Here is a 27,733-nt window from a genome sequence, read left to right as displayed (position 1 = left end):
ACACCTTTAGGCGAAGATGGAGCAGTACAAATGATTTGTTAATGGGAAGCCCTGGTGGTACCTCCTCCTGAGCCTCGGCAATCTCAGCCTCATCCTCGGTCATGAGAGCCGAGACCACTACACCCTTTTGGAGGATAAGTACCGGATCTTCCCGAGGTTCTCCCCCTGGAAAACACCTGGATAAGGCATCCGCCTTAGTGTTTTTAGACCCAGGATGGTAAGTAACAACAAAGTTGAAACGTGTGAAAAACAATGCCCAGCAAGCCTGCCTGGGGGACAGACGCTTGGCTGACTCCAAATAAAGTAGATTTTTATGGTCAGTGAAAACTGTAACCTGGTGGACCGATCCCTCCAAGAAGTGACGCCATTCCTCAAAAGCTAACTTGATAGCCAACAACTCCCTGTTGCTGTTATCGTAATTACGTTCGGCGGACAACAGCTTCTTGGATAAGTAGGGGCATGGACGCAACTCGCCAAATAATGAGCCTTGTGATAACACCGCCCCCACTCCAACCTCAGACGCATCGACTTCCATGATAAATGGTTTCGATACGTCCGGTTGCACCAGAATGGGGGCCGAAGCAAAACTGTTCTTCAGAAACTCGAATGCGCGCACAGCAGCCTCAGACCAGACGGAGAGATTGGTACCTTTTTTTGTCATGTCAGTGAGCGGTTTAGCAATGGTAGAAAAATCTTTGATAAACTTTCTATAATAGTTTGAAAACCCAAGGAATCACTGAAGCGCTTTTAGGTTATCAGGCCATTCCCAACGCAGCACCGCTTGCACCTTAGCGGCGTCCACTTTAAAACCTGAAACGGACACAATATAACCCAAGAAAGGCATCTCCTGAACTGTAAATACACATTTCTCAAGATTTGCATAAAGCTTATTCTCTCTGAGTAGCTGTAACACCTGCCTAACATGCTCTAAATGAGTATCACGGTCGCATGAATAAATAAGAATGTCATCTAGGTACACAACAACGAATTTCCCCAGGACATGAGAGAATACATCATTTATGAAATGTTGAAATACAGCAGGCGCGTTTGTCAACCAAAATGGCTTTGCCAGATTCTCAAAATGACCCTCAGGGGTATTAAAAGCCGTCTTCCACTTATCCCCTTGACGAACTCTTATGTGGTTGTACGCCCCCTGAGGTCAAGCTTCGAGAACCACTTAGCACCAGCCACCTGGTTGAACAAATCAGGTATCAATGGTATTGGGCATGGATCATGAACCATAATCTGGTTTAACTCCCTAAAATCCAGACACGGGCGTAATCCGCCATCTTTCTTTTTAATGAAAAAGAATCACCCTGCCACAGGTGAAGATGAAGGTCTGATATGCCCTTTGCTCAGACTCTCAGCAATGTAGTCTTTTAAGGCTTGCCTCTCAGGACCAGAAATGTTAAACTTCCTAGCTTTCGGCAATTTGGCCCCTGGCTTTAACCTAATTGTACAGTCATAGGGTCGATGTGGTGGCAATTCTGCGCAACCCTTCTCAGAGAACACATCCGCGAAATCCAACAGGGACTCAGGAATGCTAGAAGTCACAGCAGACACACATGTGGCCAGACAATTCTCCTGGCAGAATCTGCTTCACTGAATTATGTTCTAGGTTTTCCAGTCAATCACCGGGTTGTGCATAGACAACCATGGAAAACCCAGAACCATTTGTGCAGGAAGATTACTGAGCACCTTACATGTAACCTGCTCAGAATGTAGGACCCCAATGTGAAGATTTACCTCAGCCACAAACTCAGTAATCTCCCCCTGTGGGAGAGGAGCGGCATTAATGGTGACCACCCGAATAGGATGAGGCAGTTTTTCGATCCTAAAACCAGCTGTGCACGCAAACTCCTCATCAATGAGATTAGTGGCAGTACCACTATCCACAAAAACAGTGATAAACAGCTCTCTGCCAGCGATCATAACGTTGGCAGGTAGCATACATTGAGAGACCACCATGGAGGATATGCATAATCTCAGATTGGCCTCCTCCACACCCTCTGAGCTTAGAAGTTTTCCGCCATTGCACTTTTCTTCAATAACAGAGGACAAGCATTAACATCATGACCAGCAGCGAAATTCAGAACAGTAATCCTCCGCCATTCGCTCGCCCTGGCGGACAGTGCGTATTTTAGATTCTGCTAAAGCCATTCTGTCAGGATCATCATATATGATTCCAAGAGCAGAAAAAAAACTCTTCACTGAGTTAAATGCAGCTGAATCAGATGGCAAAGAAAATGCCCACGCTTGGGGGTCCCCATTCAGTAATGACAACACCAGGCCCACACGCTGAGCCTCATTACCTGAGGAGATCGGGTGCATATGAAAGTATAATTTGCAAGCTTCATGAAAAATAACAAATTTACTGCGTTCTCCAGCAAACTTTTCAGGTAAAGGGACCTTTGGCTCTGCAACTCTTTCTGCAGTTTCGGCTTGCACATTAGACACTACTAGACCCTGTTGCTGAACTGCCCCTTCAACTCAGTGACCTGTAAGGACAGTGCCTCCAACTGACGGGTTATGGAAGTTATGGGATCCATGGAATACAACATTTTTTGGGCCGATTGTAATGTCACTGGGCTGCCAAGAGAGACTAAGGCTGGTTACCCGGGCCCCTGTGTTATCCCTCAGACTGGGGGAAACCCTGTCTGTCCCTCTCCCAGAATTTACACTGATGGTGTGCTTGTCTGGGCCACCAGGCCTGGCCCTAACTCCTGTTTCAGCCCTATGCTGAAACCACCACCCGCCACCCAGTGAAGAGACCACACACCAAACCCCCACAGAAAGCACAGACAGGGAAAACTAAAAACGCACCACGCCGCAAGCATACAGGAAAATATGATAATGTGCACAGGTCAACACAAATACAAATATAGGAAGGAGAAATATAACAACGGATAATACACCACCAGATACGATATTTCTACTCCAAAACCACCACTCCAGACCGGAATCACTAGGCACGAGGCACAAGCCCAAAGTCCAGCAAGACTATTTAAAGGCCATGGGCGTAACCCAACCTCCAACCTGATTACCAACTAAATTAACCCCGAGAAACCTGGATAAAGTCTAGCCGGTGCCACTGAGCGTATAGTGGATGTAAGTGGAATTACCGCTGTCTGTCGGACGCCCTAGTGTGAATAGCGACCGACATGACACGATATTGCCATTTTAGTTTTCCACATGTATATTTAATCCATAGAGTGGCTTCCTTGGCTTTTGACATATACTTACCTTCTATTATTATTTTCTATATACCTCAGCACCTTAGCACAATTTTTGATACCTTGTTATATACTATTTACTTGTCCACTTGGACCCCATCACACTATACTTTCTTTGTATGTATATACAGTATATATATATATATATATATATATATATATATATACTAGATTGTGGCTCGATTCTAACGCATCGGGTATTCTAGAATATGCATGTCCCCGTAGTATATGGACAATGATGATTCCAGAATTCGCGGCAGACTGTGCCCGTCGCTGATTGGTTGAGGCAACCTTTATGACATCATATGGCGGGATTTCCAGGACAGACAGACAGACAGACAGAAAACAGACAGACAGAAAGACAGACAGATGGAAAAACCCTTAGACAATTATATATATATATATAGATATATATATATCTATATATATATAGATATATATATATATATATATATTGCCAGGCTTTTAACTTCTCTTCTATTTACTCTGAATTTATTATCATTATTTATTATTATAGCGTCATTTATTCCATGGTGCTTTACATGTGAGGAGGGGTATACATATTTAAAACAAGCACTGTACAATGCAAGTCACAGTGGTACAGGAGAAGGGAGGATCCTGTCCACGAGGGCTCAGAATCTACAATGGTTGAGTGAGGTATTCAAAAACGAGAAACACTGCAGTTTTTGGAAAAATGTCTATACCAACCTTTATTGAAGCAGACCACCAAACATATATTAACAAACAAGATTTAAAATATATGATTAAAAAGGACACCAACACTGGCCGCACTCAGTACTAAATGTAATACTAAAGGGTTTCACTCAACATGATATTTTAAGGACCGCATCACCTGCAATGTCCATCCACCTGCTCCCAAAGGTTAATGAAGGGAGGTCATTAATCAATATAGCCCAGTGGCTGTTGTAGAATCTTCTCTAGGGATTCCTCTCCCATACTGCCCCCTTAATAGATATGGTCATAAAAATCAACCTATTTTAAGTTGAATAAAAGGGTCATCTTACCCAGACTGAGGCACACAGCTGGACGCACCCCGATGCATGTTTTGCTGCTCTATAGCCTTGGTTTCTCAAGGGGAGGTGTGTTAATGGTCTCCTACAAGACCTTTTATATCCATGGTAACCGGTCATGTGTGTATCACATGTGACCCGGCATATTGGTGTCCAACATCCGAGTGAAGGCCAAACCCCCAGTCAGACACTAGCGACGGCAGAACGCCGGATGACGCAGGGCAGCAATGGACGGCAAGTTGGCGCATGCGCACCACAACCGCAGTGGTCAGATAGAAAAAACACATAACCCGATAAAGATATTGTAATGTGCATGCATCAAATAAATATTACCAAAATTTTAACAAAAAAAATTTTTTTTACATGCTTTTAAGATCAAAACAACAATAGATGATAATATAAGAAATGGAATATTTTTCATATCTTTGTGATCACACTCACTGTCAAAAAATCTTTATTTTCTCCCTTTCTATTTCATTCCATTGCTTCTCATGTTTCCATGTGCAAATTAGAATAAGGATGATACCTGTATACTGTGATAGCCCTTCAGATATTTGTAGACAGCTATTAAGTTTCCTTGTCATGCTGCTGCAATATAGGTAGGTGCAGGCTCCACTAGATGGCAGTAGAGTGGAAGCAGGACTGCACCTAAACAGAGCTGGCCTGCAGTGCAGCAGTCAGGCTACCACTGGAGGCAGCAGAATAGTAAAACAAGCTGGGTCAGATCCTAGACTGTAGCGCATTACCAAAGGAATAAGCAAACTTACTGTAAGAGGCAAGCCAGGGAATCAGTAACGGTCAGGAGCGGATAAGCCAGAAGACAAAAGACAGAAGCATATCAGGATACAAGCCAAGTCAAAACCAAGAAGTCAGCACACTGAAGGGAAACATTGAGACATGACGGGAATAGGGGAAAACAGAGACATAGGTTCAGACAGAAAATGCAGAAAGACAAATCAGAGCAATCAGAGTCAGCTACAGCAGCCCTAGGCAAAAAACTATAACTGACATCACCTGCAGGAAGCAGCGGCAATAAATAGCCAAACTGAACCCAGACAGAAAATGGGAAAAGTTAACTCTTGACATGACCAGACCTGGAAAAAGGGAAAATAGGACTCAAAACATGGTCTGTATCATGACAATCCTCTTAGTCTTCTTTCTTGCAAGCTAAAAATTAACAGATCCTTTAACCGTTCCTTGTAGGACATACTTTGCAGTCCAATTATCATCCAGGTAGCTCTTCTCTGAATGTGCTCTAGTTTTTCAAATGTGGTGCCTAGAACTGAACATAATATTCCAGATGATGTCTGTCAAAGAAGGAGTAGAAGGGAATAATTACATCATGTGATCAAGACTCTATGCTTCTTTTAATACATCCAACAACTGTTTGCCTTTTTTGCTGCTGCATCACATTGTTGACTCAAGTGTAGTCTGTAATCTGTTAGTATACCTAAGTCTTTTTCACACGTGCTGTGTCTTAGTTCTATTCCTCCCATTCTGTTGAATTTTCATTTTTCTTGCCCAGATGTAGAATAGTGCATTCTCCTTGCTAAATACCATTCTATTAGTCGCTGCCCATTGTTCAAGCTTATTTAGATCCTTATGGATCCTTTCCCTTTCTTCTCTAGTGTTAGCTATCTATCGTCTGCAAATTTGATCAGTTTACTTTCAGTTAACTTATCTACAGTATATCATTTACAAAAATGTTGAACAACACTGGGGTCAGGACAGAGCCTTGTGGTACCTCACTTGAAACACTCTTCCAATTGAATGTGCAACCATTTATTACCACTCTTAGAGTGCGATCCTTGAGCCAGTTATAAATCCACCTAACCGTAGCCTTGTTAATCCCATATTTGGTCATCTTTTCATTAAGGATAGTATGAGATATTTTATCAAATGCTTTGCTGAAGTCAAGGTGTACAATATGTACCGCATTTCCTTGATCCCCTCATTAAGTGATTCCATCATACAGTAGAAGGAAATTGGCCTTTTTTATTAAAAACCCATGCTGGCTCTGGTCAATTACTCTGGCCTGTAATTTCTTGGCTCCGGCGTCTTTCCTTTTTGGAAGATAGGGACAACATTTGCCCTTCTCCTTCTGGGACTTCTGTTCACCGGGATTTTTTAAAGATTCTGGCTAGTGGTTCTGCAATTTCCTCTGCTAACTCTTTCAATACCTTATGATGTAGTTCATCTGGACCAAGAGATTTAAATTCATTTCAATTATCCAAGTGTTCCCTCATCATCTCTCTGTTTATTGATAGTGCGAATTATTTTATTTTTTCGATGACACCATGAAGATCAGTTGATGTTACAATTTATTTGTAGATCCCCATGTTCTCTCTTCTATCTTTTGAAAGATAAAGTTGTCAGCAAGAGAAGATAAGAATTTTCAGGACTCATTACTTTTACCTGAGAGAGATTCCCAAGAAATATCTGGATAGTTCAAATCTCCCATGATCACGTTTTTGAGAACAGAGACATTTCATGTAAAAATAGTTCAATCATATCTTCAGTCTGTCCAGGTGGCCTATAGTAAACACCTACAATAGTGTCCTTTCTATTCTTCTCTCCTTGTATTCTTACCCAAACAGTAACTACCAGTCTCTGAAGCTTGGATCTCTGTGGATGCATGTTTTCCTAACATACAATGAAACACTTCCTCCACTTTTGCTAATCCTATTGCGAATAAATAGATTGTAGCCTTCAAGGTTTGTATTCCAATCATGTGTGTCATCCGTCATCTCATCAAGTTTCAGTGATACTAATGACTTGATATCTCTCTGATGGTGTCAGCAACTCCAAATCTTCTTGTTTGTTTGCCATACATTTTTAGACACATTTCAGTTTGTAGTCAGTTTCTCTTGTTTTTATATTTTCATTCACAGTTTGATTTTATTTTGCTTTTATTTCCACTTCTAATATCAGGGTTCTCAAAATAATTCATTAGTTGATTTTTTTTTCCTAGCCGTATATTTGCCATTCCATATTGCCTTAGTTTAAAGCAATCCTGATGAGTTTATCCAGGCATCTACTAAGTATAGCAAGGCATCTGCGAAGTGTAGGAAGGTGTTTGGCATCAGCTTAATCAGAGAGATCAACTCCCCCAATGTTCAGGCTGTATCTCAGTACTCAGTCTGGTTTAGTGACCTGTGTAGAGGTATCTCATACAGTGGTGGGGGTGCTGCCATCACCATGTATAGTGGTCAAGAAAATGACATCCATCTTGTCCTTTTACTTGACTACCAGCATGTTGCTACTACATTGGGTGCTGCTCTTACTCTTTCTGAGCATCTGCCCTGTTAATGTCTTAGGAGGCCTCTCTGATTTTTGTGAACAATAGAGTAGGCTGCAGTATCTCATGCAGAAAGGGACTTGAAGAGCGGTATAAAAGATATCTATGTAGAGGTGATAACCTTGATCCAGCAGTCGGTGCACCAAATCCTATACAATTTTCCCACACAGTTTCAGGGCAGCGGGTCATTCATTGGGTTCAATCCGGGGTTCTTTCCTTCATAAACCCTAAACTTGTGTGTGTACCCTGAGGTACTCTCACACAGTTTGTACAGCTTAATTCTATACCTGGCCCTCTTAATAGGCAGGTATTGCTGGAATTTGAGACTCCCCTTGAAATGGATTAAGGATTTCATCTATGCAAATGTCCTTTTATGGCACGCACATCTCAGCCGACTTGATGCTGATGTGATCAATGACCAGCTGAACTTTGAAAATTCGGATAAAGTTGGGGTCATCTCAGAGAAGACATTGTGCATTATCATTATAATGCAAAAATTTGTGGATTGCCTCAAATTGTTTATGGGTCATTGCCATGTTGAACACGGGAGTGTTATACAAAATGACAACACTCCAAAATTGCCGAAGCTCTGGATTCTTTACTTTTCCCATTTGAAGGACCAGGCCCCAAAGCATCATAATTTCTACTGCATTTATAGGGGTCCAGTAAGAAAATGATGAAGGGCAGTTTTGTGCCAAAAAATTGCTGGGTGCACGAATATGTTTGAGCCACCATGATGTTTTCAAAATCCTTAGAGAAAAAGACTTTGAAAAAATCCATTTCTGCAAGAAGGTGGCATCCTTTCCCTCACTGTAAGTGTCAGAGGCAAGGAAAGTGTATGCCTCCTCCACTGAATGCCATGTTTGGAATGAGCAGGATGACATTTTTTCACATATACAGTGTTTGTGTCTACACCAAACTTTTTTATTGAGTTGTGTGTGAATTAGTGCTTGGTGTAAACTTTCTTTGTGATTCTTTTTTTTTTGCATTGACAGGATCTCTATTCAGTAAAAAATATTGTAATATACAATGATTACTACAGCATAATCTACTGTCCCTAATCTACTGTCCCAACAAAAAATAAGCTACAACCGGAGGTTGATCACTGATGTGCATGAGTGATCAGCGCTCGACTGCTGTAGAATGCATGGATGATTCTTTTTTTCCATGCTAACTTTAAATCAATTCAGCAAAAAATACTGTTGTAGATGACAATTACTAGAGTATATTTTACTGTTCCTAATCTAAATTACTTTATTACTTTTTTTAGTCTTAACTATCTGACACTTATCTCTCAATTCATTAAAAAAATACTGTAGTTGACGAGGATAATACAGTATAATTTTACTGTGCCTAATCTAATCCTATTAACTATTCTGAATTATGTTTTACTCGATTCTCTTTTAATGAAAAAAATAACAACCTGAGGCCTGTCAGTGATGTTCGTCACTGACCAGCGCTCGGTGCTGTAGGATGGAGGCACGGATGTGGTGAAGAGAGAGGATTAAAAAAAAGGACAGAAAAAGAGTCTTTGACAAAAATGAGAGCAAGTGCTAATCAGTGGTGTATGTCTGATCAGTGGCTCGACAGCTGTAGGATGGACACAATGAGTATTGCAAAGCAGAGGGGAAGAAAAAAAATGGTGGAAAACAGGAAGCATGAGTGCAGATCAGGGATTAGTATCAAAGATCAATACTTGGTGGCTGCTTAAGGTGGTGCAAAGGAGGGGAGAAAAATGTATAGAACAAACAAAAGCCCTGGAAAATAGCAAGCACAAACGTTGATCTGTGATTTGCATCACTGATCATCACTGGATGGCTGCAGGAATCACTAACATAAAAAAACCTGCCAAAAATCGAGCAATCAAGTACTGATCAGCGTTCGGTGGTAGAAGGGAGGGTTGGAGGGGGAAGAAAGGGAATAGGAGGGAAATGGGGAGAGGGGGATTGTCGTGAATTAGGAAAGATCAGGCATGGATCAAGAAGAAAGGCAGGAACTCTTCTTTCAGCAGGAGCTCAAGCAAGCAGCAGCTAGAATTGTGATATCACTGCCTTTTGTGGCACCACAAATCCGAGCAAGGAGCATAGAGAGACAGAGTGATTACCATGTACAAAACTAGAGCTAGAATAAGGAAGTACAGGGCATTCACTGTCATGTCACTCCACATCTGTGCACTCTGATTGGTGCGATCAATGTCATCATCAATAGCACCAACCAGAGCTGGCCCTGGTGATCCTGGCATTACTAGGCTCCAGCCTTTGATCAGTGCTCTCAGATCCTAGGCTGGACATCAGTATTTCCGGCAATTTGATTGCCTGAAACACTGACAAATGCTGTAATTGGTTGTTCAGAATTTAACAGCTAATCATAGCAATTGTTGTGTTGGTGTGTCACCACCACCCCCTGGGACGACTCCATTCAATCAGCTCCAAGATGGCACTGGAATTTTAATGCAGTTGTGGTGCCGCCTTAAAGATATGATGTATCCATATATCCAAGGTCTGTAAGTAGCATCCGACCATAATGTATGGAAATGTCCAATGTCGGGGCACACACTTCTCTGAATGCTTTGGAGAGAAAAATTAATTTTATTACCCCCAGCAGCATTCTGGTTTCATTGACAGGAGCTGTGCCAGCATGGGTTCAGAGCAGCCTATGGTTGTAACCGCGCCATACGGGCACTGACTGACAGCCGATCCTAATGTACAGCCAGCATCAGTCAGGGTTGAGGGCGCAGTTACAGTTGCCGCTTTGTATTCTCAGAGCAGTGACTAAACCTGCACCGGCACCACCCCTGTTATTGAAACCTGAATGCTGCCTGAAGGAATAAAGTTAATTTTGTCTGCACAGCGCTTTTCTAAGTGTAGGTATCAAGCAGGTTAGTAATGCTATTAACCTGCAGATTAACCTCGTATCTGCAGGTTAATAGAGTTTATTTCTAGTGAAAGGTTCCCTTTATTTTCCACACAAAGCAAATCTGCTTATGTCTGTTTATTTTTTTATCTTAAGGATGGTGCATAATGTACAGCTTCAAGTTCCAATTCAAGGATGAGCTACGTTCAAATTTTATGCTGTTGGCATAAACTGTGGAGAAGCAGAGAAAAGTTCCATTATCAGTGATGCTTTCAAACTTTTATTTTGTGTTAACATAGAATTATGAAAGGCAGACTTAACTAAACAGTGGCACAAGTATCTGCCTTAATACATTGGCTAAAATGACTTGAAGGAATGCATTTATTCACATTAAATTAGAATGTTAAAGAGGCACTCATATCCAAATTCCTCAACATTTTATATTAAGAAATAGATCTTTGTTGTCACACTTATTTTAAAGTTATGTTTAGTTACTTTAATAGCCATTCAGTCAAGTGACATCACTTCTGAGGATTAAAACCATTAGGTCTGTCAATTTTGAAAGCCCACTGTGGAAAGTACTCCAGAATTGTTGACCCTGGGGTGCCTGAACTTACTGGATGTGAGAATCCAACTGAGATTCATGGCATATTGCATGCAATTCTTCCATGGCTCTTCCTAAGCACACACACTTATTACAGGCCTCTTCAATAGGATGGGGGAATTTACAAATTTCCTATTGGAAGGTCACGCCAGCTTTACACCGTGAACACCTACATTATTTATTTTATTTGTTTTTTCCAGTTTGACTACCTTTTGTCATTACAAATATTCAGCGTGAAGCTCCATTATAGGTTCTTCACTGAATGGTATTAAGGAAAGTGTGTGGTTTCAAATTCTGCTCCCTCCTGCAAACTACAAGTTCTTCTTCACTGGGAGGAAAGATACTTAAGACTGGGCTCCTGATTCCACTGGGGTGGAAGTACAGGTGGATGCCGGAAGAACAATAATAAGTTCTCCCTAAGTTTTGGCAATGGCCACTCACTGATCCATGACACTTGTTGTTGCCTTCTGATCTGGAGGAATAGGAAAACGTTATTGGGAGCTCTTCTCCTTTGTGGGCATCCTAATGCATATTTTCTGTGCCACTGACATAGAGAAAATGATTAAATCCCTAAAGACATCTCCAGAGAGGGAAAATATCACTGAAGCCATACACTGCCTGCTGAGTGTTGAGTTTGCCTGTATAAATGATTGGTCATGGCAGCTAGTTTTCATAGGTTATTGGGAAGCTTGATGGTGACTTACTGGAGTATGTACATTACATGCTTTGGAATCGAATTTGTATATATATATACTATACTTTCAATTTGCGCTCCCTTATATCCAGCCTAGTATGAAAAGCATCCGCGACCTCATCCATCATTCTACAGTAGAATTGTAAAACTATCTGGACAATTGGAGTTGGCAGAGTGCTGACTTGTGATCAAATGGCAATAGAAAAGAGATATCAGTGGGATCTCCCAGCTTTTCCCTTACAGCCACTGTCACACTTGATTTGTGTTTGGTGGAGAGCATTACCTCAAGCTTAGAAAATAATAAGTAAAAGTAATGCTAGATTCTCTTTAAATTTACATGGTCCTACTTTCTTTTTAACATCATTGTATTATATTTGATTCCATCTAATAAAGGAATGCGTTAAGGCGCTGGGTTCCTTCCTTCATATGGAAAAAAAACAGAAGGATATTGAATGTAATTTTGTTGGTTATGGTTGAAATTTATTTTTGTTGGTTGTGGTCATTCTCAATTGAGAAACGGTGTGGACTAACTGTTAAGGTAAAGTTTTTTCAGACTTTTATTGAGCGGTTTTGTTTCTTATAGGCATTAAATAATCTGTTCTATTGGAAAAAATGGCAAAATATGTAGCTGTAGATGTCATCAATTTTAATTTCTTTTATTTTTTTGGAAGTTCAAATTTGAATAAAAATTCAATCTAATATATAATTGCCTAGAATACTACTTCCTGCAATTTGTGCCAACTTCCGTGGCTTTGTCCGGAGCTAATGTCCGGAGCTAATGTCCGGAGCTAATGTCCGGAGATAAGTGACGTCAACAGTGTCCAGTGTCTGATTGGTTGCCGCCTGCTGCGAGCGACCAATCAGAAACGTGCCGTACTGTGACACACTCCGCCCGCCATTTTGGTGTGATTTTTGAATTTTTACCTCACAGCAAGTTTCTACTGCGTGGAGGCGGGCCCAGTGACGTTGCTCTTCAAGCTCCTGCCGAATTTCGTCAAAAAATGATAATACCATTTACCAAAACTATATATATTTAGTTGTGAAGTGGTTCAGTGACATTTTCACACCAATTTTGAACTTTTGTTTGGTGTTTTCTCCATATACTGCCTATTATTCACTGACTGTTATACTGAGAGACTGCCGTTTATTAACCTCTTCTTTGCCACATTGGGTATATTGCTCTATTATTTGCCACATAAGGACATTGTCCATTATTGCCCAGCAATTTCTCTGCAATGTAAACTGCCTATTTATTAATATCTGCATTCCTGCAAAGAACTATTGCCTATTATTAACTGGCTATTTTCCTACTACCTGACACTGCCTCTTATTAACCTGTTGTTTGCCACCACCATGCTTAAAGCTGTTTAGCTTAGCCAACATGAGCTCTAATAGTAAGGATACTAATGACACAGAGCCCAAAGCTGCTGATGGCGCACGTAAGATTAGGTCTGATAGAAAGTATACTAATAATGCAGAGCAAAAAGACGCCGATGCCGCACGTAAGCGCAAACAGTGTGCTAACAAAAGTACAGAGGATAGATGCAAGCACATGGACACTGTTAAGTATACTAATGACACAGAGTCCAAAGCTTATGATGGCGCACGTAAGATTAGGTCTGATAGAAAGTATGGTAATGATGCAGAGCGAAAAGCCGCCGATGCCGGACGTAAGCGCAAACAGCGTGTTAACAAGAGTACAGAGGATAGATGCAAGTGCCTGGATACTGTTAAGTATACTAATGACACAGAGCCCAAAGCTGCTGATGGCGCACGTAAGATCAGGTCTGATATAAAGTATGGTAATGATGCAGAGCGAAAAGCCGTCGATGCCGCACGTAAGTGCAAACAGTGTGTTAACAAGAGTACAGAGGATAGATGCAAGCGCCTGGATACTGTTAAGTATACTAATGACACAGAGTCCAAAGCTGCTGATGGCGCACGTAAGATCAGGTCTGATATAAAGTATGGTAATGATGCAGAGCGAAAAGCCGCCGATGCCGCACGTAAGCGCAAACAGCGTGCTAACAAGAGTACAGAGGAGAGATGCAAGCGCCTGGACACTGTTAAGTATACTAATGACACAGAGCCCAAAGCTGCTGATGGCGCACGTAACATCAGGTCTGATAATAACTATACCAATGACGCTGAGCGAAAAGCCGCCGATGCCGCACGTAAGCACAAACAGCGTGCTAACGAGACTACAGAGGACAGACATAAGCGCCTGGACACTGTTAATGCTGCTTGCAATAAACGCATTACTAATGAGTCTTTTGAGGACAAAACTAATCGATTAAGTAATAAAGCTGCTGCTGCACGCTCTCAACGTTGCAAACATAATATTTCCACGTCCTCAGTCATAGATTCTGCCCACAATACAGCTTCTTTGTCTCCATTCATAGAATGTGTGCAGCTTGAAGCTCCTTTAACCGTTGGTAAATCTGCACGTAAGCGTAAACACTGTCCTACTTACACTCCAAATGATAAACGCCGTCGCCTGCACACTGTTAAGTCTGCTTATAAGACATACTTCACACCTGACTCTTCTAAGGCAACAAACAAACCATTACCAAATGCAGCTGGTGCACGCCGTGAATGGCGCAAAAAAAATGCTTGCACCTCCATATTAATAAACTCTGACCACGATACACCTTCCAACTCCTCAGTGATTGAATCTGTGGACAGTGAAGATCCTCTACCAGGTCCACGCTTTATATATGTTGGCTTACAGAAACATTCCAATGCTCCATTATCACAACCTGTACCTCAACATCCTACAGGTTTTACTAATGATGACAGTACCGTAGTAGAACACTCCTGTGGTCCTATGAACTATTTATGTGAACATTATGAAGCATTACATTTTAATGCTGAGATACCAGCAGATAAAAATTTTACTCTGTGTTGTCACAAGAGTAAAGTGCACATACCTATACCCCAATATCCCGAGGTCTTTAAACGATTGCTGACAGGGGAGAGTGAGTTCAGTAAGAATCTCATGGAAAATATTCGTAGTATTAACAGCTCATTTGCTTTCGCCTCCATGGGTGCCAATATATCCCCTCCACCTGGACATGGCCCTTACTGTTTCCGTATACATGGACAAATATATCATCGTACTGGAACTCTACATTCCAGTGATGATCAAGTTCCAGCTTATGCCCAACTGTATATTTTGGATATCGCTACCGCGAATGAACAACGTTTAAACTGTGAACAAAATCAAAAATGTCATCCCACTTTGATGAGTATAATTGCTCTTCAGTTAGACAATGCGAATCCCTTTGTTGCTGCCTACAAAATGTTACGAGATGTGGAACATGAAGAACATCTTAAAGCTGAAGCTAATGGCACTTCCATGCCAAATATCATCATGGCCCTTAAACAAGATCGGAATCAAGACCCTCGCCGATATAATAATCCAACTGTCAATGAAGTTGCTGTCGTATTTGAAAATGACAATGGAGAGCCACCATTTAATCGTGATATTTTAATACATTTACAACCGGACCCCAAAAATCCTTTGGCGCCAAGAACACAACAGGTCAGCATTCTACACAGTAATTTAGATGCTTTACTCTATCCTTTATTTTTCCCTTACGGAGACCAGGGCTGGCATGATGGCCTCAAGCAACAAGGGCAAAGTCCACGCAGAGTTACACAACTGCAATATTACTGCTATGTGCTGTCTGTCCGTAATCAGTTTAATCCACTCCTGAATGGTGGCAAACTCACTCAGCAGTACTTAGTGGATGCTTATGTGAAAATCGAGGCAAATCGCCTAAATTATATCCGTCAACACCAAAAGGATTTGAAAGTAGAGGATTATTGTGTACTCCAGGAACATCTCCAGAAAAAATCCATTGAGAAGGGCATCCCCATTGGAAAAACGGTCATTTTACCATCTTCGTTTGAAGGCAGTCCCAGGAATATGCAGCAGCGGTACCAGGATGCCATGGCTATTGTGACTAAATATGGTCGTCCTGATCTATTCATCACCATGACCTGTAATCCGAAATGGAATGAGATTACTGAGAATTTGGAACCTTGGCAGCGTGTGGAACAAAGACCTGATTTGGTGGCACGTGTTTTCAAAATAAAACTGGAAGCACTCTTAAAAGACATTAACAATGGATTATTTGGGAAAGTTTGCGCTATGGTTCATGTAATTGAATTTCAAAAACGTGGCCTTCCACACGCTCACATTTTGATTATTCTGGACAGCAACTCCAAATTAAGGACTGAGGAGGACATAGACAATACAGTGTGGGCTGAAATTCCCAATCCTACCCACTACCCTCAGCTCCATAAAATTGTTCTCCAACATATGATTCATGGTCCGTGTGGAGAACACAACCCAAATTCTCCCTGTATGGATCTGGGGAAGTGTACAAAAGGTTTCCCTAAAGATTTGCAACCAAGAACCATCATAGCTAAGGACGCCTATCCTACTTACCGCAGACACTTTGGCCCATCTTTTCAACACCATTCTAACATGATTGATAATTCGTGGGTGGTTCCATATAATCCGTTCCTGCTATTAAAATACAAGTGCCATATAAATGTCGAAGTTTGTGGTTCCATTCAGGCTGTGAAATATTTATTTAAATACGTCTACAAAGGACATGATAAAGCCAATCTTGAAATCTGCCAGACTAACATCCAACATGATGAAACACACCAATTCATGGATTCAAGATATGTCAGTGCACCAGAGGCAGCTTGGTGAATATTCTCATATCCAATGCATAAACAATCTCATAGCATCATTCGCCTTGCTGTACATCTACCGCATTCTCAGCCACTCTATTTTCATGAGGATGACTCTATTGGAAACATCAATCAAAAGCTCCATCAAAATTCTACACTTATGGCCTACTTCAAGCTTAATCAGAACGACCATCATGCTCATATTTATTTATACCGTGAAATTCCCGAAAACTATGTTTGGAAAGAAGGTTCTTGGGAAGTTAGAAAGCGAGCAGGTGGTTCTGTGATTGGACGAATGTATACTGTCAGTGTGAAAGACCAAGAACGCTACTATTTAAGATTGTTATTGTTACATGTCAAAGGTGCAACCAGTTTTGACAGCATAAAAACTGTACACGGAGTCACACATGAAACCTTCAAAGATGCGGCATTAGCTCTTGGCTTACTATTTGATGATAGTCTGTGGAGAAATACATTACTTGATGCCAGTATTCTCAACATGCCAGCAGAGCTACGTGACATGTTTGCCTACATTTGTATTTTTGGTCCTCCAGCTAAACCTCGGGACTTATGGGATGAATTTAAGGAACACTTTGTAGAAGACTACTGCCATGCATACCACTCCGACACTCTGGAGTGTGTCAATTGTGAAGGCTATGCTATGACAGATGTCCAACATGTTCTTAAAGCTCATGGCAAAACTTATATTGATTTTAATTTGCCACGTCCAGTCAAGAAACAACACCTCCTCCCACAGTATGATAAAGATTATGAGTTATCAGCAGCTGCTGAAATGAAAGCTACTCTAAATGAGGACCAACTTTTTGCTTTTGATGCTATCACTCAAGCATTAGAAGACACTAATTCTACAGCAAAGTGTTTTTTCCTTGATGGTCCTGGTGGCAGCGGAAAAACGTACCTATATCATCTACTCCTACATCAGCTAAGAGGACAAGGAGACATTGTGTCACCTGCTGCCACTACTGGAATTGCCGCCAACTTGCTACAAGGTGGACGAACCATTCATTCTCTTTATGGGATTCCAATTCCTGTGAATGAAACATCTGTTTCCAGGATTAAGAATGATACCGATGCAGCAAAAGATTTGCACAGCACTAAACTTTTTATTATTGATGAGTGCACAATGCTATCCAAATATGCATTGCGTGTCATTGATAGAGTTTTACGTGATGTCATGACAACAAATGTAGCTCACAAAGAAAAAACACCGTTTGGAGGTAAAGTGATTGTTTTTGGAGGCGACTTTAGACAATGTCTTCCTGTCATCCCTCATGTGACAAGAACTGATGTTGTAGAGAGCTGTATAAAATATTCACAACACTGGCAACATTTTACTCGCCTGCCACTTATTAACAACATGCGCTCCATTGATCCTCACTACAGCAGTTGGTTGCTGCAACTGGGAAATGGTGAACTATCTAATGAACATAACCTTGGAGATGATGTAATTGAAATTCCTCCAGACATGGTATGTACTGGCTCTTTAATAATTGAAATTTTTGGAGATAATCTTTGTATTGATGTGAATGACACCGAAAGTATAAATACAGCTGCATCTCATGCAATTTTATGTCCAAAAAATGAGGACGTTGAGAAAGTCAATTCCCAAGTCATGGATTTATTGATAGGTGACTATACTGAATATATCAGTGATGATTCCATCGATCCTGATGAAGCTGATGACCTCGATCAATACCCACTTGAGTTTTTGAATTCACTAACACCAACTGGTATGCCTTCACATCGGCTGAAACTTAAAATTGGCACCATTGTCATGTTATTACGTAATGTGAACACGAACAAAGGTCTCTGCAATGGTACGCGGCTCATTGTCACTGCTTTACATGCCAATATCATACTGGCTAAAGTAATTAGTGGGTCAGCAGCAGGAAATGTGGTATTCATTCCACGAATTGATTTGTGTCCATCAGAGACTGGATTACCTTTTAAATTAAGACGGAGACAATTTCCCATCAAGCCCGCATTTGCAATGACCATAAATAAATCTCAAGGCCAGACCCTCCATCGAGTTGGCATTTATCTACCAGAACCTGCTTTTGCCCATGGTCAATTGTATGTTGCTTTTTCCAGGGTGAAGCAATGTTGAAATGTGAGGGTTAAAGTGGTTAATACACCACTTCAAGGACAATTATTGGCTGATAGTACTAAAGTCTTCACACGTAATATTGTGTACAAAAATATTTTAGTTTAAACTTAATTTTCTTTTTTTTCATTCAGTTTTTCTAATAACATAGACAGCAATAGGCAAATTCTATGTGTAGAGGTAAGGAAAAAAAATAAAATAAAAAAAAATTAGTGTAGCCATAGACATATAGATTTTAAGTACTTATGTAGGAAATACGTATATAACATACGTACTCATTAGCATATAGGGTTAATAACTCTATATCATATCTACATAAATTTAGAAATATGATATATCAATACATATTTTTATAGGTAAGTAGAACACACATTAAGTACAAGATGTAAGATGTGTATCATTCAAATGCCTGTATTTGGTGATAGGAACCTGTATTTGAAGCTCCAGCAGTATAGCTGCTGAGAGATTTCATTTTGTTTTTAAAAAGGGTGAGGTTTTTGTGAACAGGTAAGAGACGGGTGGGATGGCTGTTCACACACATCTCTATCTTCAGGTGTGTTCTGTACATAGAAATAGATATATAGATAGGTACATTTTTAGATAGATAGGGAAAGAATAGAGATTTGGCTTTCACATCAACATTTTTCTGCTATTTGGAGAATTTATGGTGGAAAAAAGGCTATTTCTGCACTTCCTGCCTAAGGGCTGACCCACGCCACTCTTGCTGTAAGTTGCATGCAATGTATACGGAATTTGTACTTCACTTGCAGCAGGTGCGGCACATGTGGTTTCTGCTGTTTTCGCCACAAAATCTCCACTTACCAGTGTTTTTGTTGTGGCTGCATTTAATGCAATTGCCGAAGCCGCGTTTGCTGCATTTACTGCAAGTTAACTCCAAGCTTCATCTACATTGCATGGCACTTGCTGAAAGTGTGTTGTAGGTCAGTTCTTTGGTGCCAAGTGTGGAAGTTGTATTGTTTTTAACATTACTTCTGCAAATATCAGAAACATGCAGATGTGAAAGAGGTCTGAGTATTAAGAAATAGGAATCAGTTAGTTAGGACCCATCAGTTCAAAGGCTACCGTGATGTGGTTGATGGGCATGCTTATATTAGCCCATCGGTGTACTATGAACGTTGATTTCTTAAATTTTACACTTCTGTAAAAATAAACACAAAAAATTTGGGTACACAAAAAGGCTTTTATTTCTGTTGTACCTATTAGAATTATTTAAAATGAAGGCTTAGCTAAGCCCAAGAGATGATTAAAAACGTTTCATACCAACCCATCAGATGTAAAATTACTGTGAAAATACCTGATGGGCACACAAGTATGCGCCAGTATGGGTACTAAGAGCCTTTCCACATAATAATGAAATATTTTAAAATGTCATAGAACATACCAATATACATAGTTATTGATACATATTATTTATTATTTACATTATTGTTCTTAAGCAAAGAACCGTTGTTGTGGCATTTGCCACAACACGCAAAGTTGTCGTCTGATGTCTTTCATCCCTCCCCTCATAAGCATGTTCATGGATCCTGTGTAACTGTACCTTAAATAACAAGAATTGTCAAGAGCTGGTGAGTGCAGCCATTTTTTGTTCTTTCTTACTATTATTTATTAATTGTATTATTCTTACATTTGAATAAATAAAGTATATATGGATTCTAGACTCCCGATTCTTTAGAATCGGGCTGCCATCTAGTAACTCATAATATATTTCAAAGCTCCTTATTCAATAGAAATACTAATATCTTGTATGATTTAATGCATGGTTTAGGTGGCATTAATTTAACAGGAAGAAGAATAAAACAATAATTCTACACAATTAACTTTGTAGTATTTAATGTGACAAAGTCTAATGGCTGTATTTTTAAAGGAAATAACATGTCTAGACATAGATAGTGATGAGTTGATGACACTATTAATGTGAAAATGGATTTTCATTTTTTGTAAATATGGAAATTCTTGATAAAATTCCTTTTTCACTAGATAAGATATTTTCATTAAGAAAAAGACTTTTCAGTGAACCCTAAGAATTTTAGTCTGTGTTCATTCTGAAATAATTTTACTTTTAGTGGAAAAGAGTAAGGTTAATTTATACTAAATGGACTTATTTGAACAGCACATAAGCATTTAAGTTTACGGTAAAGGCTAGCTAAATCTCAAAAGTATGAATGAAGAGTAAAAAAACAGAGAAATTCTTGGAAATTACCCTAAAACCACTTTTCTAAGAATTCTGCAATTGTTGCAATCAGTGTCGGACTGGGGTGACAAGGGCACACATAGTAGGTTGTCTTGTCTCTTTCTCCATATCCGAGACTGACCCAATCTCCATGGGCTCAGATACAGGTGCAGAGTCACACAATTTGGAGTACAATGGAGTCTCTTGTTGCATCACTCCTCTAGCAGGGAGTCTCCGGTCCATCCGGACCACCTGCATCATGACGTCCTCCAGAGTATCAGGAGGAGAATGAAGTGACAGAGTGTCCTTCAGATGGTCAGACAAGCCTTTGCGGAACAATCCCCTCAGAGCGGCGTCTTTCCAAGATACTTCGACATCCCAATGTCTAAATTCTGAGCTGTAGCATTCAGCGGAGTGCCTCCCCTGTGTCACACTCATCACCATATCCTCTGCCAGATGAACTCATCATAAATGTGCCCCAGAGCCTCAAAGAACAGGTTCACAGGCATACATTCAGGAGCAGAGGAAGAGAAAGGCTGCCGTCACACTAGTAGTATGGTTTTAGCTTACTAATACTGATGTAAAATACTGACCAAATACTGCTAGTGTGACGGAAGCCAAAGAGAAAGCCCATGCCTGTGGAACCCCCTTAACAAGAACATTACGATCCCCACCCTCTGCCTTTCATTTCCAGAGGCCCGGGGATGCAATTCAAATAACAAATTACAGCCCCCCTTAAAGACCCTAAACATTTTTTTATCTCCAGAAAATCTGGTGGGTAACTTTACTGGTGGCTTGGGGTCTCTAGGGATACATAAGTGGGGCACCCCTCCTGGAACCCCAACAGAGCAGACCACTGTAAAGCACCTGCCACACCTCTCTGCACCTATTGGCACGAGTGGACCAGGGCTTGCTGCTCTATGGACAGCTTCTGCATAAGCTCGGAGATCTCATTAATCTGCACATCACAGACCACCTGTGTTACATGACCCCTGTGGTTTTTATTGCCGAATAACTATAAGTGATGCCGAGCAGTTTGAGTTCATAGCAAGCAAAGATTTCGGCTACACAGAACAGCTTCTTGTCTCCAATTGAGACTATTGAAGCAAGTAAATGTGAAAAAAAAAGTTTTAAAAAATATTTTAAAACATTTAAAAAAATGTAAAAATGTAAATCACTTCTCATTTGCCCCATTCAAAATAATACAATAATAATAAAAAAATTACACATATTTGTTATTCCCATGTTCAAAATCGCCCGATCTATCAATATATAAAAATAATTAATCTGAACGGTAAACATCATTGCGCGAAAAATCAAAACCCCATGATAAATTTTTTGTTTGCCGCAAAATTGCATTATAATGCAATAACAGGCGATCAAAAGATCATATCTATCCCCAAATGGTATCAATAAAAATATCAGCTTGACAACGCAAAAAAATAAGCCCTAAACCAGCCTCAGTTCCCAGAAAATGGAAATGCTACGTGTCTCGGAAAATGTAAACTTTTTTTTTTACATTTTTTTAAAGAACCTATACATGTTTGATATCCACAAACTCATAATGACCTGGGGTATTATAAAGGCAGGTCAATTTTAGCATTTGATGAACATCATAAAAAAAAGAAACATCATAAAAAAATGAAAACCAATTGTAGAATTGCATTTTTTTGCAATTTCACCTCACTTTGAATTTTTTTCCCATATTCCAGTACACTATTTGATAAAACTAACCATGTTGTTCAAAAGTACAACTCATCCTGCAAAAAAACAAGTCCTCACATGGCCATATTGATGTAAGAGGGTGGTGCTGTTATGGACAGTAAGGAACACTGTGTCACTTTAAGAAGCTGCACCCCCTTGTCAGGCGTGATGGAATGTTCTGCTTCTCCCCTGCAATAATCGTTGTAATGAACTAGTCGGTGCAGAGTGCAGGTGTGGAGCTGGAGCAGCGTGTGTGAGCTGAGGCTGCTGGAAAGAGGACTTGTTGTGCTGATAGCTGAAAGAGAGAAGAACTGTGTCCTGATATAGCGGCAAGAGAGCCATGAAGATACAGAGAAAGGGATTTACAGTTTCCAGGAGCATCCCTAGGATCCAGAAGCAAGGAGAAGACCACGTTTCACAGAGCTGACAGAAAGCCGTGCGCACCACCATATTAGACTGCTGGGGGGCCCCCTGGGACTGGACCTGATTCTCCAACATCACCGTGAGTTTGTTCCTGTTTGGTGCACCTGTTAGGGCCTAGTGTAGGCTTCAATAGTCAGTACATGGGAGCCGTGTGGCCTGCTTAGTAAAGGCTAGGGAGGTTATACGTAGAGTAGCATCATCACTTGTTTATTGTTTACATTTGCTTGTTGGACATATTTTGTCTGTTATAGCTGGAGCACAGTGCTATTTTACGGAAAAGATAAAGTTTATTACTCTTGTAAATTGTCTTTTGCCATGTATACCCCTGTTTGCATCTTCCTCATTCTCTTCATTCCTTGCCTTCCTTCTACCCTTTGTTACTTGCACCTCATCTTGTGTACAGTAGTCTTCCTGCAGCGGGGTGGTCCCCTGGCCATCGCTTCCTTGACAGAAAAATAAAAAAGTTACGACTCTGGGGAAGTATGGGAGGAAAAAACGGAGATGCAAAAATATCCCTGGTCCTTAAGGGGTTAAACTGTCCCTCCTTTTTGCATTGTGTGAAGTACAAAAACAAATGCTGACATTACGGTACTGTCACTACAGTATATTGCAGATCAATCAATTAACCCCTTCCCGACCTTTGACGCCACGTAGGCGTCATGAAAGTCGGTGCCATTCCGACCCATGACGCCTATGCGGCGTCATGGAAAGATCGCGTCCCTGCAGATCGGGTGAAAGGGTTAACTCCCATTTCACCCGATCTGCAGGGACAGGGGGAGTGGTAGTTTAGCCCAGGGGGGGTGGCTTCACCCCCTCGTGGCTACGATCGCTCTGATTGGCTGTTGAAAGTGAAACTGCCAATCAGAGCGATTTGTAATATTTCACCCATTATAACGGGTGAAATATTACAATCCAGCCATGGCCGATGCTGAAATATCATCGGCCATGGCTGGAAATACTAGTGTGCCCCCACCCCACCCCTCCGATCGCCCCCCCACCCCCCCGATCTGGCCGGTACACTGCTCCGGCTCCCCTCCGTCCAGTGCTCCGCTCCCCCCCCGTGCTCGTGTCCGCTCCCCCCGTGCTCCAATCACCCCCCCGTGCTCCAATCACCCCCCCTGCACTCCGATCCACCCCCCCCCGTGCTCCGTTCCACCCCCCCGTGCTCCATTCCAGCCCCCCCGTGCTCCGTTCCACGCCCCCCGCGCTCCGTTCCACCCCTCCCGCGCTCCGATTCCCCCCCCCGTGCTCCGATCCCCCCCCCGTGGTCCCCCCCCACCCTATCATACTTACCGATCCAGCCGTGGTCCCGTCCATCTTCTCCCGGGCGCCGCCATCTTCCAAAATGGCGGGCGCATGCGCAGTGCGCCCGCCGAATCTGCCGGCCGGCAGATTCGTTCCAAAGTGCATTTTGATCACTGAGATATAATCTATCTCAGTGATCAAAATAAAAAAAATAATAAATGACCCCCCCCCTTTGTCACCCCCATAGGTAGGGACAATAAAAAAATAAAGAAATTTTTTTTTTCCACTAATGTTAGAATAGGGTTAGGGTTAGGGGTAGGGTTAGGGTTAGGGGTAGGGTTAGGGTTAGGGTTAGGGCTAGGGGTAGGGTTAGGGTTAGGGTTAGGGTTAGGGGTAGGGTTAGGGGTAGGGTTAGGGTTAGGGGTAGGGTTAGGGGTAGGGTTAGGGCTAGGGTTAGGGTTAGGAATGTGCACACGTATTCTGGTCCTCTGCGGATTTTTCCGCTGCGGATTTGATAAATCCGCAGTGCTAAACCGCTGCGGATTTATGGCGGATTTACCGCGTTTTTTTCTGCGCATTTCACTGCGGTTTTACAATTGCGATTTTCTATTGGAGCAGTTGTAAAACCGCTGCGGAATCCGCACAAAGAAGTGACATGCTGCGGAATGTAAACCGCTGCGTTTCCGTGCAGTTTTTCCGCAGCATGTGCACAGCGATTTTTGTTTCCCATAGGTTTACATTGAACTGTACACTCATGGGAAACTGCTGCGGATCCGCAGCGTGTGCACATACCTTTAGAATTAGGCTATGTGCACACGGTGCGGATTTGGCTGCGGATCCGCAGCAGTGTTCCATCAGGTTTACAGTACCATGTAAACATATGAAAAACCAAATCCGCTGTGCCCATGGTGCGGAAAATACCGCGCGGGAACGCTGCGTTGTATTTTCCGCAGCATGTCAATTCTTTGTGCGGATTCCGCAGCGTTTTACACCTGTTCCTCAATAGGAATCCGCAGGTGAAATCCGCACAAAAAACACTGGAAATCCGCGGAAAATCCGCAGGTAAAACACAGTGCCTTTTACCCGCAGATTTTTCAAAAATGGTGCGGAAATATCTCACACGAATCCGCAACGTGGGCACATGGCCTTAGGGTTAGGGTTGGAATTAGGGTTGTGGTTAGGGTTAGGGGTGTGTTGGGGTTAGGGTTGTGGTTAGGGGTGTGTTGGGGTTAGGGTTGTGATTAGGATTATGGCTACAGTTGGGATTAGGGTTAGGGGTGTGTTGGGGTTAGTGTTGGAGTTAGAATTGAGGGGTTACCACTGTTTAGGCACATCAGGGGTCTCCAAACGCAACATGGCGCCACCATTGATTCCAGCCAATCTCGTATTCAAAAAGTCAAATGGTGCTCCCTCACTTCCGAGCCCTGACGTGTGCCCAAACAGTGGTTTACCCCCACATATGGGGTACCAGCATACTCAGGACAAACTGCGCAACAATTACTGGGGTCCAATTTCTCCTGTTACCCTTGTGAATCTAAAAAAATGCTTGCTAAAACATAATTTTTGAGGAAAGAAAAATGATTTTTTATTTTCACGGCTCTGCGTTGTAAACGTCTGTGAAGCACTTGGGGGTTCAAAGTGCTCACCACATATCTAGATAAGTTCCTTGGGGGGTCTAGTTTCTAAAATGGGGTCACTTGTGGGGGGTCTCTACTGTTTAGGCACACCAGGGGCTCTGCAAACGCAACGTGACACCCGCAGACCATTCCATCAAAGTCTGCATTTCAAAAGTCACTACTTCCCTTCTGAGCCCCGACGTGTGCCCAAACAGTGGTTTACCCCCACATATGGGGTATCAGCGTACTCAGGAGAAACTGGACAACAACTTTTGGGGTCCAATTTCTCCTGTAACCCTTGGGAAAATAAAAAATTCTGGGCTAAATAATTATTTTTGAGGAAAGAAAACGTATTTATTATTTTCACGGCTCTGCATTATAAACTTCTATGAAGCACTTGGGGGTTCAAAGTGCTCACCACACATCTAGATAAGTTCCTTTCAGGGTCTAGTTTCCAAAATGGGGTCACTTGTGGGGGGTTTCTACTGTTTAGGCACATCAGGGGCTCTGCAAACGTAACGTGACGCCCGCAGAGCATTCCATCAAAGTCTGCATTTCAAAACGTCACTACTTCAATTCCAAGCCCCGGCATGTGCCCAAACAGTAGTTTACCCCCACATATGGGGTATCACCGTACTCAGGAGAAACTGGACAACAACTTTTGGGGTCAAATTTCTCCTGTTACCCTTGGGAAAATTAAAAAATTCTGGGCTAAATAATTATTTTTGAGGAAAGAAAACGTATTTATTATTTTCACGGCTCTGCATTATAAACTTCTATGAAGCACTTGGGGGTTCAAAGTGCTCACCACACATCTAGATAAGTTCCTTTGGGGGTCTAGTTTCCAAAATGGGGTCACTTGTGGGGGGTTTCTACTGTTAAGCCACATCAGGGGCTCTGCAAACGCAACGTGACGCCCACAGAGCATTCCATCAAAGTCTGCATTTCAAAACGTCACTACTTCACTTCCGAGCCCCGGCATGTGCCCAAACAGTGATTTACCCCCACATATGGGGTATCAGCGTACTCAGGAGAAACTGGACAACAACTTTTGGGGTCAAATTTCTCCTGTTACCCTTGGGAAAATAAAAAATTGCAGGCTAAAAGATCATTTTTGAGAAAATAATTTTTTTTTTTATTTTCATGGCTCTGCGTTATAAACTTCTGTGAAGCACTTGGGGGTTCAAAGTCCTCACCACACATCTAGATTAGTTCCTTTGGGGGTCTAGTTTCCAAAATGGTGTCATTTCTGGGGGATCTCCAATGTTTAAGCACACAGGGGCTCTCCAAACGTGACATGGTGTCCGCTAATGATTGGAGCTAATTTTCCATTTAAAAAGCCAAATGGCGTGCCATCCCTTCCGAGCCCTGCCGTGCGCCCAAACAGTGGTTTACCCCCACATATGGGGTATCAGCGTACTCAGGACAAACTGGACAACAATATTTGGGGTCCAATTTCTCCCATTATCCTTGGCAAAATAGGAAATTCCAGGCTAAAAAATCATTTTTGAGGAAAGAAAAATTATTTTTTATTTTCATGGCTCTGCGTTATAAACTTCTGTGAAGCACCTGGGGGTTTAAAGTGCTCAATATGCATCTAGATAAGTTCCTTGGGGGGTCTAGTTTCCAAAATGGGGTCACTTGTGGGGGAGCTCCAATGTTTAGGCACACAGGGGGCTCTCCAAACGCGACATGGTGTCCGCTAACAATTGGAGCTAATTTTCCATTCAAAAAGTCAAATGGCGCGCCTTCCCTTCCGAGCCCTGCCGTGTGCCCAAACAGTGGTTTACCCCCACATATGAGGTATCGGCGTACTCGGGAGAAATTGCCCAACAAATTTTATGATCCATTTTATCCTACTGCCCATGTGAAAATGAAAAAATTGAGGCGAAAATAATTTTTTTGTGAAAAAAAAGTACTTTTTCATTTTTACAGATCAATTTGTGAAGCACCTGAGGGTTTAAAGTGCTCACTAGGCATCTAAATAAGTTCCTTGGGGGGTC

Source organism: Ranitomeya imitator, chromosome 3 (assembly GCF_032444005.1).
Source record: "Ranitomeya imitator isolate aRanImi1 chromosome 3, aRanImi1.pri, whole genome shotgun sequence".
Classification (NCBI taxonomy): Eukaryota; Metazoa; Chordata; class Amphibia; order Anura; family Dendrobatidae; genus Ranitomeya; species Ranitomeya imitator.
The sequence above is the reverse complement of the archived record's forward strand: the minus strand, read 5'-3'. Positions refer to the sequence as shown.